Source organism: Triticum aestivum, chromosome 7B (assembly GCF_018294505.1).
Source record: "Triticum aestivum cultivar Chinese Spring chromosome 7B, IWGSC CS RefSeq v2.1, whole genome shotgun sequence".
Taxonomy (NCBI): Eukaryota; Viridiplantae; Streptophyta; class Magnoliopsida; order Poales; family Poaceae; genus Triticum; species Triticum aestivum.
The window spans coordinates 679,424,320-679,437,801 of record NC_057813.1 but is presented as its reverse complement, the minus strand read 5'-3'; positions in this window follow the sequence as shown (position 1 = coordinate 679,437,801).

The window sequence follows — 13,482 nt, the reverse complement described above, 5'->3', positions numbered from 1 at the left end:
GACCCTCACCTTGTCGATGCCGCCGCGGTCCAGGGGCTCCTCGCCGACCTGCATGTTAGAAATAATCTTGTCATGATGTATCATGTTTTGTTTTGTCGTTCGGCATGTAGCTTAGGGAGTAGCTTGTCAGGGCAAAGCTTCAGTTGTGCACACGAAGGAGGCGAGATGCCGTGGGGCCGTGTGATGCGGCAAGAGCGACGAGATGCTGACGGTGCCGTGTGATACGGCGATGCCATGAGAAGTGGCATGGCGTGACAGTGTTGGAGCATGACAGGCTATACGTCGAGCCGGATAGTCCGATAGTCATAGGTGCATGTAGTTTGCTTGGGCTAATTAGTGGCCGGGTCGCTGGAGTGATTCTATGAGAGGAAGACCAGGTTAGCCGTTGGTACCAAGGTTAGTGCATAAGTTAGTTAGTGCAGGTGCAAGTGTTGGCCGAGTCAAGTGTGATGGCCGGTGTGAGTGCATGCGTGCATGGAGGTGGTGGGCATGAGTAGCGCCTAGAGACTTGGAGTTAGTGGCCAGATGTGGCTGCCGAGTGACGCGTGATGGTTAGCACCCTGTGTATATATAAGTTCAGCAAATGAATGAGAATGTGAGGCCGTGAGGGCTGCAGCCACAATGTAGTGTTTGCTTTCACCAAGGAGAGAGCCTCTTGGCAAAGCTAGCAGTTGGTTTCTCCCTTGGTGCATGTGTGTTCTCACTTCTCATGTGTTCTTGAGAGAGACAAAGAGAGAGGATAGAGTTGTGGAGCTCCAAGGGAGAAGAAGAAGCGGTGCCGCGAGAGGCGGCGCCAACACTGCAAAGGTTTGCGTCGCAGCCGCGCTGTTGTCAGCGCGCCGTCCATGGAGCGACCGACCGCCACCAGCCGTAGCCGGGTCTTGGCCGGAACAGGAGCGTCGCGGCCGCGGCTTCCTCGCCGGCAGATGGAGGGGAAGTGCTCGCCATATCCCGCGGCGCCGGCGGCCAGCGGCTTCTTTGCCGGGAGATGGAGGGGCGGTTGCTCTCCAGATCCCGCGGCGCCGGCGGCCAGCGGCTTCCTCGCCGGGAGATGGAGGGGCCAGGGGCGGGTGCTCGCCTGATCCCGCGACGCCGGCAGCTGCCTCGCCAGAGATGGAGGGGCAACGGCTCGTCGGATCCCGCGGCGCCGGCCGCCACCGGGTCGAGCGACGGTGCGGAGTTGGGAGGAAAGCGGTTTTTTTACTGAGATTCGGGATTTAGAAAAAAAGGATATCTTTAGACTGACGGGCGGGCCCCACCGGTCAACTTAACGGTCAAAATAAACAGAGTTGACTTTGTCACCACGTCAGCCCCTGACGGGTGGGTCCAGCATATCATAAACGTGTTTAAATCGTCTAAACGGGCTATTTTTCGAAAGTGGTAGTTTTTAGACACAAAATTAGAAAAAATGGTAGTTTTTGGTCAGTTTTTGAAAGGTGGTAGTTCCGTGGGACAGTAACCCCTAAAGTGGTAGATTTTTGTCAATCACTCCAATTATTGGCATTGCAAGTTGAGACACAATAGCACAAAAGGCTAGTCATACGATTCTCAATATAACTGAAGCATACTGAATCCAGTTTGAAAACAAACAACGAAATAATTAAGTAACACTTCAGATTTGTTCGACTGAAGAAACAAACATCAATGTATCGATCACGTCCATCATAACATACTAATTAACTAGCAGTTCATCGGCTCATAAATTCATGACTTAAGAACATATTTCTAAACATGGTCAATGACAACCATCACAAGGGTGTCCACCCTTAGTTCTCTCTTTTCTGTCATGAACTCCCGCTAGCCAGACCTACAAAAGGATATGTGTCCGTCTGTTTCCGTCTTGTACCGAGCGCTGGTGACACACCCTGTTGGTCCATGGCGTACTCCAGCGGTGCCGAGGGCGGGAATGTCCACTCAGAAAAACATCTTGATAGGTAACTTCTGCACTCCCCATCATTAAAAGCAAACAGAGAGCATGTAATGTTAGACATCTCACCATACTTGGTTATGAAAAAAAAGATGAAAGAATACAAATCATCTCACCATGACTTTTTTCACGATGTTGGTTTTAGTTAAGCGGTGCACAAATGGCTTCCCCATGAAGGCTACACTCGATGGTAACATCACGGTAATATTCATGGTCTCATCTCGAGTAAGCTTCCTTATTCTTTCACAGAAAATTGCAGAACTTAATGGACCATCGTCATCATCTTCCTCATCCTCGTCATCTTGGTCGTCTCTATCATCCTGCTGATCCTGACTATCATCATGATCCTGGTTGTCATCGCCATCATCATTGTTGTAGAAATACATTGTCCTTAACCTGTTGACGTCTCCTTTCAAGGAAAAGGATATGTACTCTCCTCTGATGAGATTATTCTGTGCAATGTACTGCTTCCATTCATCGCCATATATGATGGTTCTATCCTTTCGTTTATGCACATCCATTAAGAATGTGCAGCCCATATCATCCGCGAAGTAAATAGCATTACCGCATAACTTGTTGAAGTCAACCCTTATGTTGAATTGGATACACTATATATGCAACAGTGAATCATTAACAATAAAGCCAGTACAATAATTTTACGAATTGTTAGAAAAGAATATTAATTGAAGTATAAGACTGTTAATTACTACGGACTTTTAAAATCCTTTTCTCAAGAAGAGTCTGAAATCTACTGCAGTATCCACACTGTCCATACATGGACATTTGCAGATATGGCAGATCTTACGACTCATGATCCCTAATAACCATATGTAAGCAAATTAAACAATATTGTTATATGAAATGAAATTTGGCATGAACTTTGCTTAAAAAGTTGACATATGGGGATACAGAAATTTTGCAAAACAGAAATGAATCAACGTTTTGCAAAAACTTTGTCACTCTTTTTCAAAACCCTGTGAATAACATGAAGCCCATGCACTTGTCATATGTATGAAAATTCAAACACCATTGCCACTTGTCATATTTCGCAATGTTCATGCTAAACCCGTGCACTTGTCATATGTAAGAACATTAAACAATACTGTTATAGAAAATGAAATTTGGCATGAACTTTGCTTAAAAAGTTGACATATGAAGTGATAGAAATTTTGCAAAATGGAAATGAATCAACGTTTTGCAAAAAAAACTTTGTCACTCTTTTTCAAATCCCTGTGAATAACATGAAGCCCATGCACTTGCCATATGTAGGAAAATTCAAACACCATTGCCACTTGTCATATTTCACAACGTTCATGCTAAACCCGTGCACTTGTCTTATGTAAGCAAATTAAACAATATTGTTATAGAAAATGAAATTCGACATGAACTTTGCTTACAAAGTTGACATATGGAGTGACAAGAATTTTGCAAAACAGAAATGAATCACCGTTTCGCAAAAACTTTGTCACTCTTTTTCAAATCCCCGTGAATAACATGAAGCCCATGCACTTGTCATATGTACAACTACTACTATTGGTGAAGTTGAAACCCTAAAATATAATTTAATCTACAAATTAATAAGATGCAAATTCTAAACCCGAGCGTAATTTAGTCACGAAGAGTATACTGTTGGAAGCTTTTCCAGTTGAGGTAGAAGACATCGGCAGCGGTCGAGGCACAACATGTGTCGGCGATGATCGAGGCGGAGGCCGGGGCCGGGGCTGCATGCGTGGAGGCGGACGATGCGATGGCGAGCAGATCTGGAGGCGGTCGCATAGAATGAGTTGGCGGCTGGTCGGAGGGATGGCAGCAACGATCGAGGCACATGACAACGAGTGGGGAGTCACAAAACTGACAGAAAATGATACGGTGGAAAATAAAAGGGTGCGTCGACGGTTCGGTCAGGTCGGGGACAAGCGCCCGCCAGGTACAACAGTGGCGGGGAGGACAAGCGCCCGACCGTATTCTTGTTCGAATTTTTTTTGGCGCGGCTTGCCTAAATTTAGTTGTGGCGAGCGGTGGTACTGGCCGCCACTGTATACTTAATAAGCAGTTGTGGGCATTATTTCCGCCCGCCACCGAACTCTTGTTCAAAATTTTAATTTTTTTTGGTGCGGCATGCCTGAATGTACTTGTGGCCAGCGGCGGGACTGGCCCGCCATTGCTTACCTAATAAGCAGTGGCGGGCTTCACCTTGCGCCCGCCACTACTATATCCGTCCCGCGGGAATATTTGGAACAACCTACCTGCGACGGGTGTTTAGTGCCGCCCGCCACTGCATTGCACCAAGCTGTGACGGGTATGCCTAGGCACCCGCCACAACTATTTTGGAAAAGTAGTTGTGGCGGGTGACTTGTCCCGCGGCCACAACTAATTTGGGTTCATCTATAAGCCCTTTCCCAGTGGTGCATCCGCGGCAAACAAAAATCGGCCAGTGGTGGTTGGCGGTTCATGAGGAGGAAGTAGCTAGAGGTAGAAGAAAAACAACAACCATCTGATGAAGATGCAATGTACCTCGAGCAGCGGCATCGCAGTTAAAGACGGGAAGAGGGTTGACATGTGCGGTGGGTGGGGGGGGTGGGGTGGGGTGCGATTGTTCGCCAATAATATCTGGTTGGCGGGGTGGTCCGGAGGGATGGTTGAGGTTGGCGACAAGAAGAGGGTGGGTATGCAAGGCTGTTGCGGGTGGCAGTGGCTGCTGGTGCTTTAGGAGGAGCGGCAGGAGGTAGAGGATAAACAATAACCATCCGATTAGATCCAACGGCCTAGAAAAATTGCCTTGTGTCAATTTTTTTCCAGTCGATGGATATACTGCATATTGTAAAAATCCGCACTTCTAGAAATAGAGAAGATTTCTTTGCATGGGCTCCTACAAAAAATGGATGTTTCACGGTTAAGAGTGCCTATCACTTGGCTACAAGTGTTCAGGAAGAGTCCCTGGTCGATGGGGCGATGGAGAGGAGGATATGTATGCACTATCACCGCTATGCTACCAATTTTGGATGCGGTGATTGCGTACGATTATGGTAGAGTATATGAACTGCAAATCAACAATTATGGTAGAGTATATGAACTGCAAATCAACCGCATGCTAACTACTCGCTACCACTCAACCGATCTAACCTAGCTGGGAGTGATCTTGCCTCCCTCAGCAGGGCCGCAACCCTCCAGTTCTGTCCCTCCGCCTCGATCTACCGGAGGACCGTGCTGACAGATTGACAGATGGGGAAGCTCCGTTGAACACGATGTCGTTCCTATGCTTCCACAATGTCCAAGCCACTAAAGTGATCATTGTCCATGTTTCCTTCCTCTTGGTCTTCTCGATGTTAAGGGAAGCCCACCATCGAACCAGCTCAGCCTCCGGCTCCGGAGTCCAGTGAGGCTTTCCCCAGTTGCCCATAATGACGGACCATATTTTCGAGCGAGAACACATCCAAGGAGCAGGTGATTGATCGCTCCTGATCGCAAAACGGGCATGCCGCCAGATGCGGCAATAAACGTCGTTGCAATCTGTCCGCCGTCCAACATCTTTGCTGCGCCGCCAGCCAGGAAAAGAACTTGCACGTTGCCGGTGCTCTGGACTTCCAAATTTCCATTGCTCCCGCGGACTCAATATGTGCGGCAAAATAAGCTCGATAAGCTGACCGAGCCGAGAACAAGCCATCTCCTTCCCAACACCAGACAACTTTGCCGTCAATCCCGTCCGCTAGTTTGGATATTCCGTAGTCGGTCGACCAATTGTCGTAAAGCCTGGGTGTTCATGTTGGGCGACACATCACGCCACCATTTCCTGACTTAGCTTACCTCACTATCCTCACCTTTGTTGCGCTCTTCTTGACGACACGAAATAGGTTTGGCAGGATATCATGTATGCGTCCCTCTTGAAGCCACCAATCTGTCCAGAATAAGACCGTGGATCCGTCCCCAATGGTGCATTTCATGGCTGCTCTGTAGATGGCTAGTGAGTCCGATGAGACTTGGATGTTGAATTCTCCCATGGTCTAGCCGGATCCGTCCTTGCAAGCCACGGCCATCTGCTCTCAGCGAGATATTAAGAGGCGCAGATTGGGCACTCCCAAACCCCCAAACTCCTTCGGAGCGAGCAAACTTTGTCCCAGGCGACCAAACAATGCCCTCCATGCGTCCGCGACCTTCCACATAAAACTCTGCAAATTTTGCTTGGCAGCTTCCAATCGTTTTGACAGGTAGGATCCATCCGCCATCAGGCATGTATTGTCATCATGCCAGGTGGTCTATCACCTCAAGCTCCAAGCGCCACGACACGGTCCAAGTCTCGCTTCCAAGCTGGTAAGTCACGTCAGATATAGATAGATTGTAATATAGATATACCTAGTCCAAGTGGCAAGCCAAGGTATTTACACTGCACCCACCAAAGCGCAAACATATAGGGCTATGGTGCCGATCTGCTCTATCATAAAGAGTGCGCCAGAACACTTCCCAAGATTCTGTGCATGCTGAATGGGAGATCTTGTAGAAGAAGCTACATGCCAGATACTTAGGGTCCGGCCATGATATGTGACAAACATCAACACACCGCGAAGATCGAGGTGCGGTTCCCTAAGACCCGTCAGGGCGAGTGTTGGGAACGTAGTAATTTCAAAAAAATTCCTACGCACACGCAAGATCATGGTGATGCATAGCAACGAGAGGGAGAGTGTTGTCCACATACCCTCGTAGACCGATAAGCGGAAGCGTTATAACAACGCGGTTGATGTAGTCGTACATCTTCACGGCCCGACCGATCAAGCACCGAAACTACGGCACCTCCGACTTCTAGCACATGTTCAGCTCGATGACGATCCCCGGACTCGGATCCAGCAAAGTGTTGGGGAAGAGTTTCGTCAGCACGACGGCGTGGTGACGATCTTGATGTTCTACCATCGCAGGCCTTCGCCTAAGCACCGCTACAGTATTATCGAGGTGGACTATGGTGGAGGGGGCACCGCACACGGCTAAGAGATCCAAGGGATCAATTGTTGTTGTGTCTAGAGGTGCCCCCCTGCCCCCGTATATAAAGTAGCAAGGGGGAGGGGGCGGCCGGCCAGGAGGAGGCGCGCCAAGGGGGGAGTCCTACTCCCACCGGGAGTAGGACTCCTCCTTCCCTTGTTGGAGTAGGAGAGAAGGAAAGAGGGGGAGAGGAGGAAGGAAAAGGGGGCTGCACCCCTTGTCCAATTCGGACCAGAGGGGGGCTGCACGCCTCCTTCCTTTCGGCCTCTCTCCTCTATTCCCGTATGGCCCAATAAGGCCCATATACTCCCCGGCGAATTCCCGTAACTCTTCGGTACTCCGAAAAATACCCGAATCACTCGGAACCTTTCCGAAGTCCGAATATAGTCGTCCAATATATCGATCTTTACGTCTCGACCATTTCGAGACTCCTCGTCATGTCCCCGATCTCATCCGGGACTCCGAACTCCTTCGGTACATCAAAACACATAAACTCATAATATAACTGTCATCGAAACCTTAAGCGTGCGGACCCTACGGGTTCGAGAACAATGTAGACATGACCGAGACACGTCTCCGGTCAATAACCAATAGCGGAACCTGGATGCTCATATTGGTTCCCACATATTCTACGAAGATCTTTATCGGTCAGACCGCATAACAACATACGTTGTTCCCTTTGTCATCGGTATGTTACTTGCCCGAGATTCGATCGTCGGTATCTCAATACCTAGTTCAATCTCGTTACCGGCAAGTCTCTTTACTCGTTCCGTAATACATCATCCCGCAACTAACTCATTAGTTGCAATGCTTGCAAGGCTTAAGTGATGTGTATTACCGAGAGGGCCCAGAGATACCTCTCCGACAATCGGAGTGACCAAATCCTAATCTCGAAATACGCCAACCCAACAAGTACCTTCGGAGACACATGTAGAGCACCTTTATAATCACCCAATTACGTTGTGACGTTTGGTAGCACACAAAGTGTTCCTCCGGTAAATGGGAGTTGCATAATCTCATAGTCATAGGAACATGTATAAGTCATGAAGAAAGCAATAGCAACATACTAAACGATCAAGTGCTAAGCTAACGGAATGGGTCAAGTCAATCACATCATTCTCCTAATGATGTGATCTTGTTAATTAAATGACAACTCTTTGTCCATGGCTAGGAAACATAACCATCTTTGATTAACGAGCTAGTCAAGTAGAGCCATACTAGTGACACTATATTTGTCTATATATTCACACATGTATTATGTTTGCGGTTAATACAATTATAGCATGAATAATAAACATTCATCATGAAATAAGGAAATAAATAATAACTTTATTATTGCCTCTAGGGCATATTTCCTTCAGTCTTCCACTTGCACTAGAGTCAATAATCTAGTTCACATCACCATGTGATTTTACACCAATATTCACATCTGTATGTGATTAATACCCATAGTTCACATCGTCATGTGATCAACACCCAAAGGGTTTACTAGAGTCAATAATCGAGTTCACATCGCTATGTGATTAACACCCAAAGAGTACTAAGGTATGATCATGTTTTGCTCGTGAGAGAAGTTTAGTCAACGGGTCTGTCACATTCAGAGCCGTATGTATTTTGCAAATATTCTATGTCTACAATGCTCTGCATGGAGCTACTCTAGCTAATTCTCCCACTTTCAATATGTATCCAGATTAAGACTTAGAGTCATCTGGATCAGTGCCAAAACTTGTATCGACGTAACCCTTTACGACAAACCTTTTGTCACCTCCATAATCGAGAAACATATCCTTATTCTACTAAGGATAATTTTGACCAATGTCCAGTGATCTACTCCTAGATCACTATTGTACTCCCTTGCCAAACCAGGGCAGAGTATACAATAGGTCTGGTCCATAGCATGGCATACTTTTATAGAACCTATGACTGAAGCATAGGGAATGACTTTCATTCTCTTTCTATTTTCTGTCGTGGTCGGGATTTGAGTCTTACTCAATTTCATACCTTTGCAACACAGGCAAGAACTCTTTCTTTGACTGTTCCATTTTGAACTACTTCAAAATCTTGTCAAGGTATGTACTCATTGAAAATCTTATCAAGCGTCTTGATCTATCTCAATAGATCTTGATGCTCAATATGTAAGTAGCTTTACTGAGGTCTTTCTTTGAAAAACTCCTTTCAAACACTCCTTTATGCTTTCCAGAAAATTCTACATTATTTCTGATCAAAAATATGTCATTCACATATACTTATCAGAAAGGCTGTAGTGCTCCCACTCACTTTCTTGTAAATACAGGCCTTTCCAAAAGTCTGCATAAAACCATATGCTTTGATCAACTCATCAAAGCGTATATTCCAACTCCGAGATGCTTGCACCAGTCCATTGATGGATTGCTGGAGCTTGCACACTTTGTTAGCACCTTTAGGATTGACAAAACCTTCTGGTTGTATCATATACAACTCTTCTTTAATAAATCCATTAAGGAATTCAGTTTTGACATCCATTTGCCAGATTTCATAAAATGTGGCAATTGCTAGCATGATTCGGACAGACTTAAGCATCGATATGAGTGAGAAAATCTCATCGTATTCAACACCTTGAACTTGTCGAAAAACCTTTTTGCGACAATTGAGCTTTGTAGATAGTAACACTGCTATCAGCGTCTGTCTTCCTCTTGAAGATCCATTTATTTTCTATGGCTTGCCGATCATTGGGCAAGTCAACCAAAGTCCACACTTTGTTCTCATACATGGATCCCATCTCAGATTTCATGGCCTCAAGCCATTTCGCGGAATCTGGGCTCATCATCGCTTCCTCATAGTTTGTAGGTTCATCATGGTCTAGTAACATGACTTCCAGAACAGGATTACCGTACCACTCTGGTGCGGATCTTATTCTGGAAGACCTACGAGGTTCGGTAGCAACTTGATCTGAAGTTTCATGATCATCATCATTAACTTCCTCACTAATTGGTGTAGGAATCACTGGAACTGATTTCTGTGATGAACTACTTTCCAATAAGGGAGAAGGTACAATTACCTCATCAAGTTCTACTTTCCTCCCACTCACTTCTTTCGAGAGAAACTTCTTCTCTAGAAAGGATCCATCTTAGCAACGAATATCTTGCCTTCGGATCTGTGATAGAAGGTGTACCCAACAGTTTCCTTTGGGTATTCTATGAAGACGCACTTCTCCGATTTAGGTTCGAGCTTATCAGGTTGAAACTTTTTCACATAAGCATCGCAGTCCCAAACTTTAAGAAACGACAACTTTGGTTTCTTGCCAAACGACAGTTCATAAGGCGTCGTCTCAACGGATTTTGATGGTGCCCTATTTAAAGTGAATGCAGCTGTCTCTAATGCATAACCCCAAAACGATAGTGGTAAATCGGTAAGATACATCATAGATCGCACCATATCAATAATGTGCGGTTATGACGTTCGGACACACCATTACGCTGTGGTGTTCCATGTGGCGTGAGCTGTGAAACTATTCCACATTGTTTTATATGAAGGCCAAACTCGTAACTCAAATATTCTCCTCCACGATCAGATCGTAGAAACTTTATTTTCTTGTTACGATGATTCTCCACTTCACTCTGAAATTCTTTAAACTTTTCGAATGTTTCAGACTTGTGTTTCATTAAGTAGATATACCCATATATGCTCAAATCATGTGTGAAGGTCAGAAAATAACGATACTTGTCACGAGCATCAACACTCATTGGATTGCATACATCGGTATGTATTATTTCCAATAAGTCAGTAGCTCGTTTCATTGTTTCGAAGAACAGAGTTTTAGTCATCTTGCCCAAAAGGCACGGTTCGCAAGCATCAAATGTTTCATAACCAAGTGATTCCGAAAATCCATCTTTATGGAGTTTCTTCATGCGCTTTACACCGATATGACCCAAACGGCAGTGCCACAAATAAGTTGCACTATCATTACTAAATTTGCATCTTTTGGCATCAATATTATGAATATGTGTATCACTACGATCGAGATCCAACAAACTATTTTCATTGGGTGTATGACCATTGAAGGTTTTATTCATGTAAACAGAACAACAATTATTCTCTGACTTTTAAATGAATAACCGTATTGCAATAAACATGATCAAATCATATTCATGCTCAACGCAAACGCCAAATAACATTTATTTAGGTTCAACACTAATCTCGAAAATATAGGGAGTGTATGATGATGATCATATCAATCTTGGAACCACTTCCAACACACATCGTTACTTCACCCTCAACTAGTCTCTGTTTATTCTGTAACTCCTGTTTCGAGTTACTAATCTTAGCAACCGAACAAGTATCAAATACTCAGGGGCTACTATAAACACTAGTAAGGTACACATCAATAACTTGTATATCAAATATACCCTTGTTCACTTTGCCATCCTTCTTATCCACCAAATATTCAGGGCATTTCCGCTTCCAGTGACCATTTCCTTTGCAGTAGAAGCACTTAGTTTCAGGCTTTGGTCCAGCTTTGGGCTTCTTCACGGGAGTGACAACTTGCTTGCCATTCTACTTGAAGTTCCCTTTCTTTCCCTTTGCCCTTTTCTTGAAACTAGTGATCTTGTCAATCATCAACACTTGATGCTCTTTTCTTGATTTCTACCTTCGTCGATTTCAGCATCACGAAGAGCTCGGGAATCATTTTCGTCATCCCTTGCATTATAGTTCATCACGAAGTTCCAGTAACTTGGTGATGGTGACTTAGAGAACTCTGCCAATCACTATCTTATCTGGAAGATTAACTCCCACTTGATTCAAGCGATTGTAGTACTCAGACAATCTAAGCACTTGCTCACTAGTTGAGCAATTCTCCTCCATCTTTTTAGCTATAGAACTTGTTGGAGACTTCATATCTCTCAACTCGGGTATTTGCTTGAAATATTAACTTCAACTCCTGGAACATCTCATATGGTCCATGACGTTCAAAACGTCTTTGAAGTCCCGATTCTAAGCTGTTAAGCATGGTGCACTAAACTATCAAGTAGTCATCACATTGAGCTAGCCAAACGTTCATAACGTCTGCATCTACTCCTGCAATAGGTTTGTCACCTAGCGGTGCATCAAGGACATAATTTTTCTGTGCAGCAACGAGGATAATCCTCAGATCACGGATCAAGTCCGCATCATTGCTACTAACAAATTTCAACTTAGTTTTCTCTAGGAACACATATAAACATAGGGAAGCAAAACATAGAGAAGCAACAACGCGAGCTATTGATCTACAACATAATTTGCAAAATACTACCAGGACTAAGTTCATGATAAATTAAAGTTCAATTAATCATATTACTTAAGAACTCCCACTTAGACAGACATCTCTCTAATCATCTAAGTGATCACGTGATCCAAATCAACTAAACCATGTCCGATCATCACGTGAGATGGAGTAGTTTCAATGGTGAACATCACTATGTTGATCATATCTACTATATGATTCACGCTCGACCTTTCGGTCTCCGTGTTCCGAGGCCATATCTGTTATATGCTAGGCTCGTCAAGTTTAACCTGAGTATTCCGCGTGTGCAACTGTTTTGCACCCGTTGTATTTGAACGTAGAGCCTATCACACCCGATCATCACGTGGTGTCTCAGCACGAAGAACTTTCGCAACGGTGCATACTCAGGGAGAACACTTCTTGATAATTAGTGAGAGATCATCTTAAAATGCTACCGTCAATCAAAGCAAGATAAGATGCATAAAAGGATAAACATCACATGCAATCAATATAAGTGATATGATATGGCCATCATATCTTGTGCTTGTGATTCCATCCCGAAGCACCGTCGTGATCACCATCGTCACCGGCGCGACACCTTGATCTCCATCGTAGATCGTTGTCGTTACGCCATCTATTGCTTATACGACTATCGCTACCCGCTTAGTGATAAAAGTAAAGCAATTACAGGGCGTTTGCATTTCAATACAATAAAGCGACAACCATATGGCTCCTGCCAGTTGCCGATAACTTCGGTTACAAAAATGATCATCTCATACAATAAAATATAGCATCACGTCTTGACCATATCACATCACAACATGCCCTGCAAAAACAAGTTAGACGTCCCTCTACTTTGTTGTTGGCAAATTTTATGTGGCTGCTACGGGCTGAGCAAGAACCGTTCTACCTACGCATTAAAACACAACGATAGTTTGTCAAGTTAGTGCTATTTTTAACCTTCGCAAGGACCGGGCGTAGCCACACTCGGTTCAACTAAAGTTGGAGAAACTGACACCCGCCAGCCACCTGTGTGCAAAGCACGTCGGTAGAACCAGTCTCGCGTAAGCGTACGCGTAATGTCGGTCCGGGCCGCTTCATCCAACAATACCGCCGAACCAAAGTATGACATGCTGGTAAGCAGTATGACTTGTATCGCCCACAACTCACTTGTGTTCTACTCGTGCATATAACATCTACGCATAAAACCTAGGCTCGGATGCCACTGTTGGGGAACGTAGTAATTTCAAAAAAATTCCTACGCACACGCAAGATCATGGTGATGCATAGCAACGAGAGGGGAGAGTGTGTCCACGTACCCTCGTAGACCGAAAGCAGAAGCGTTAGA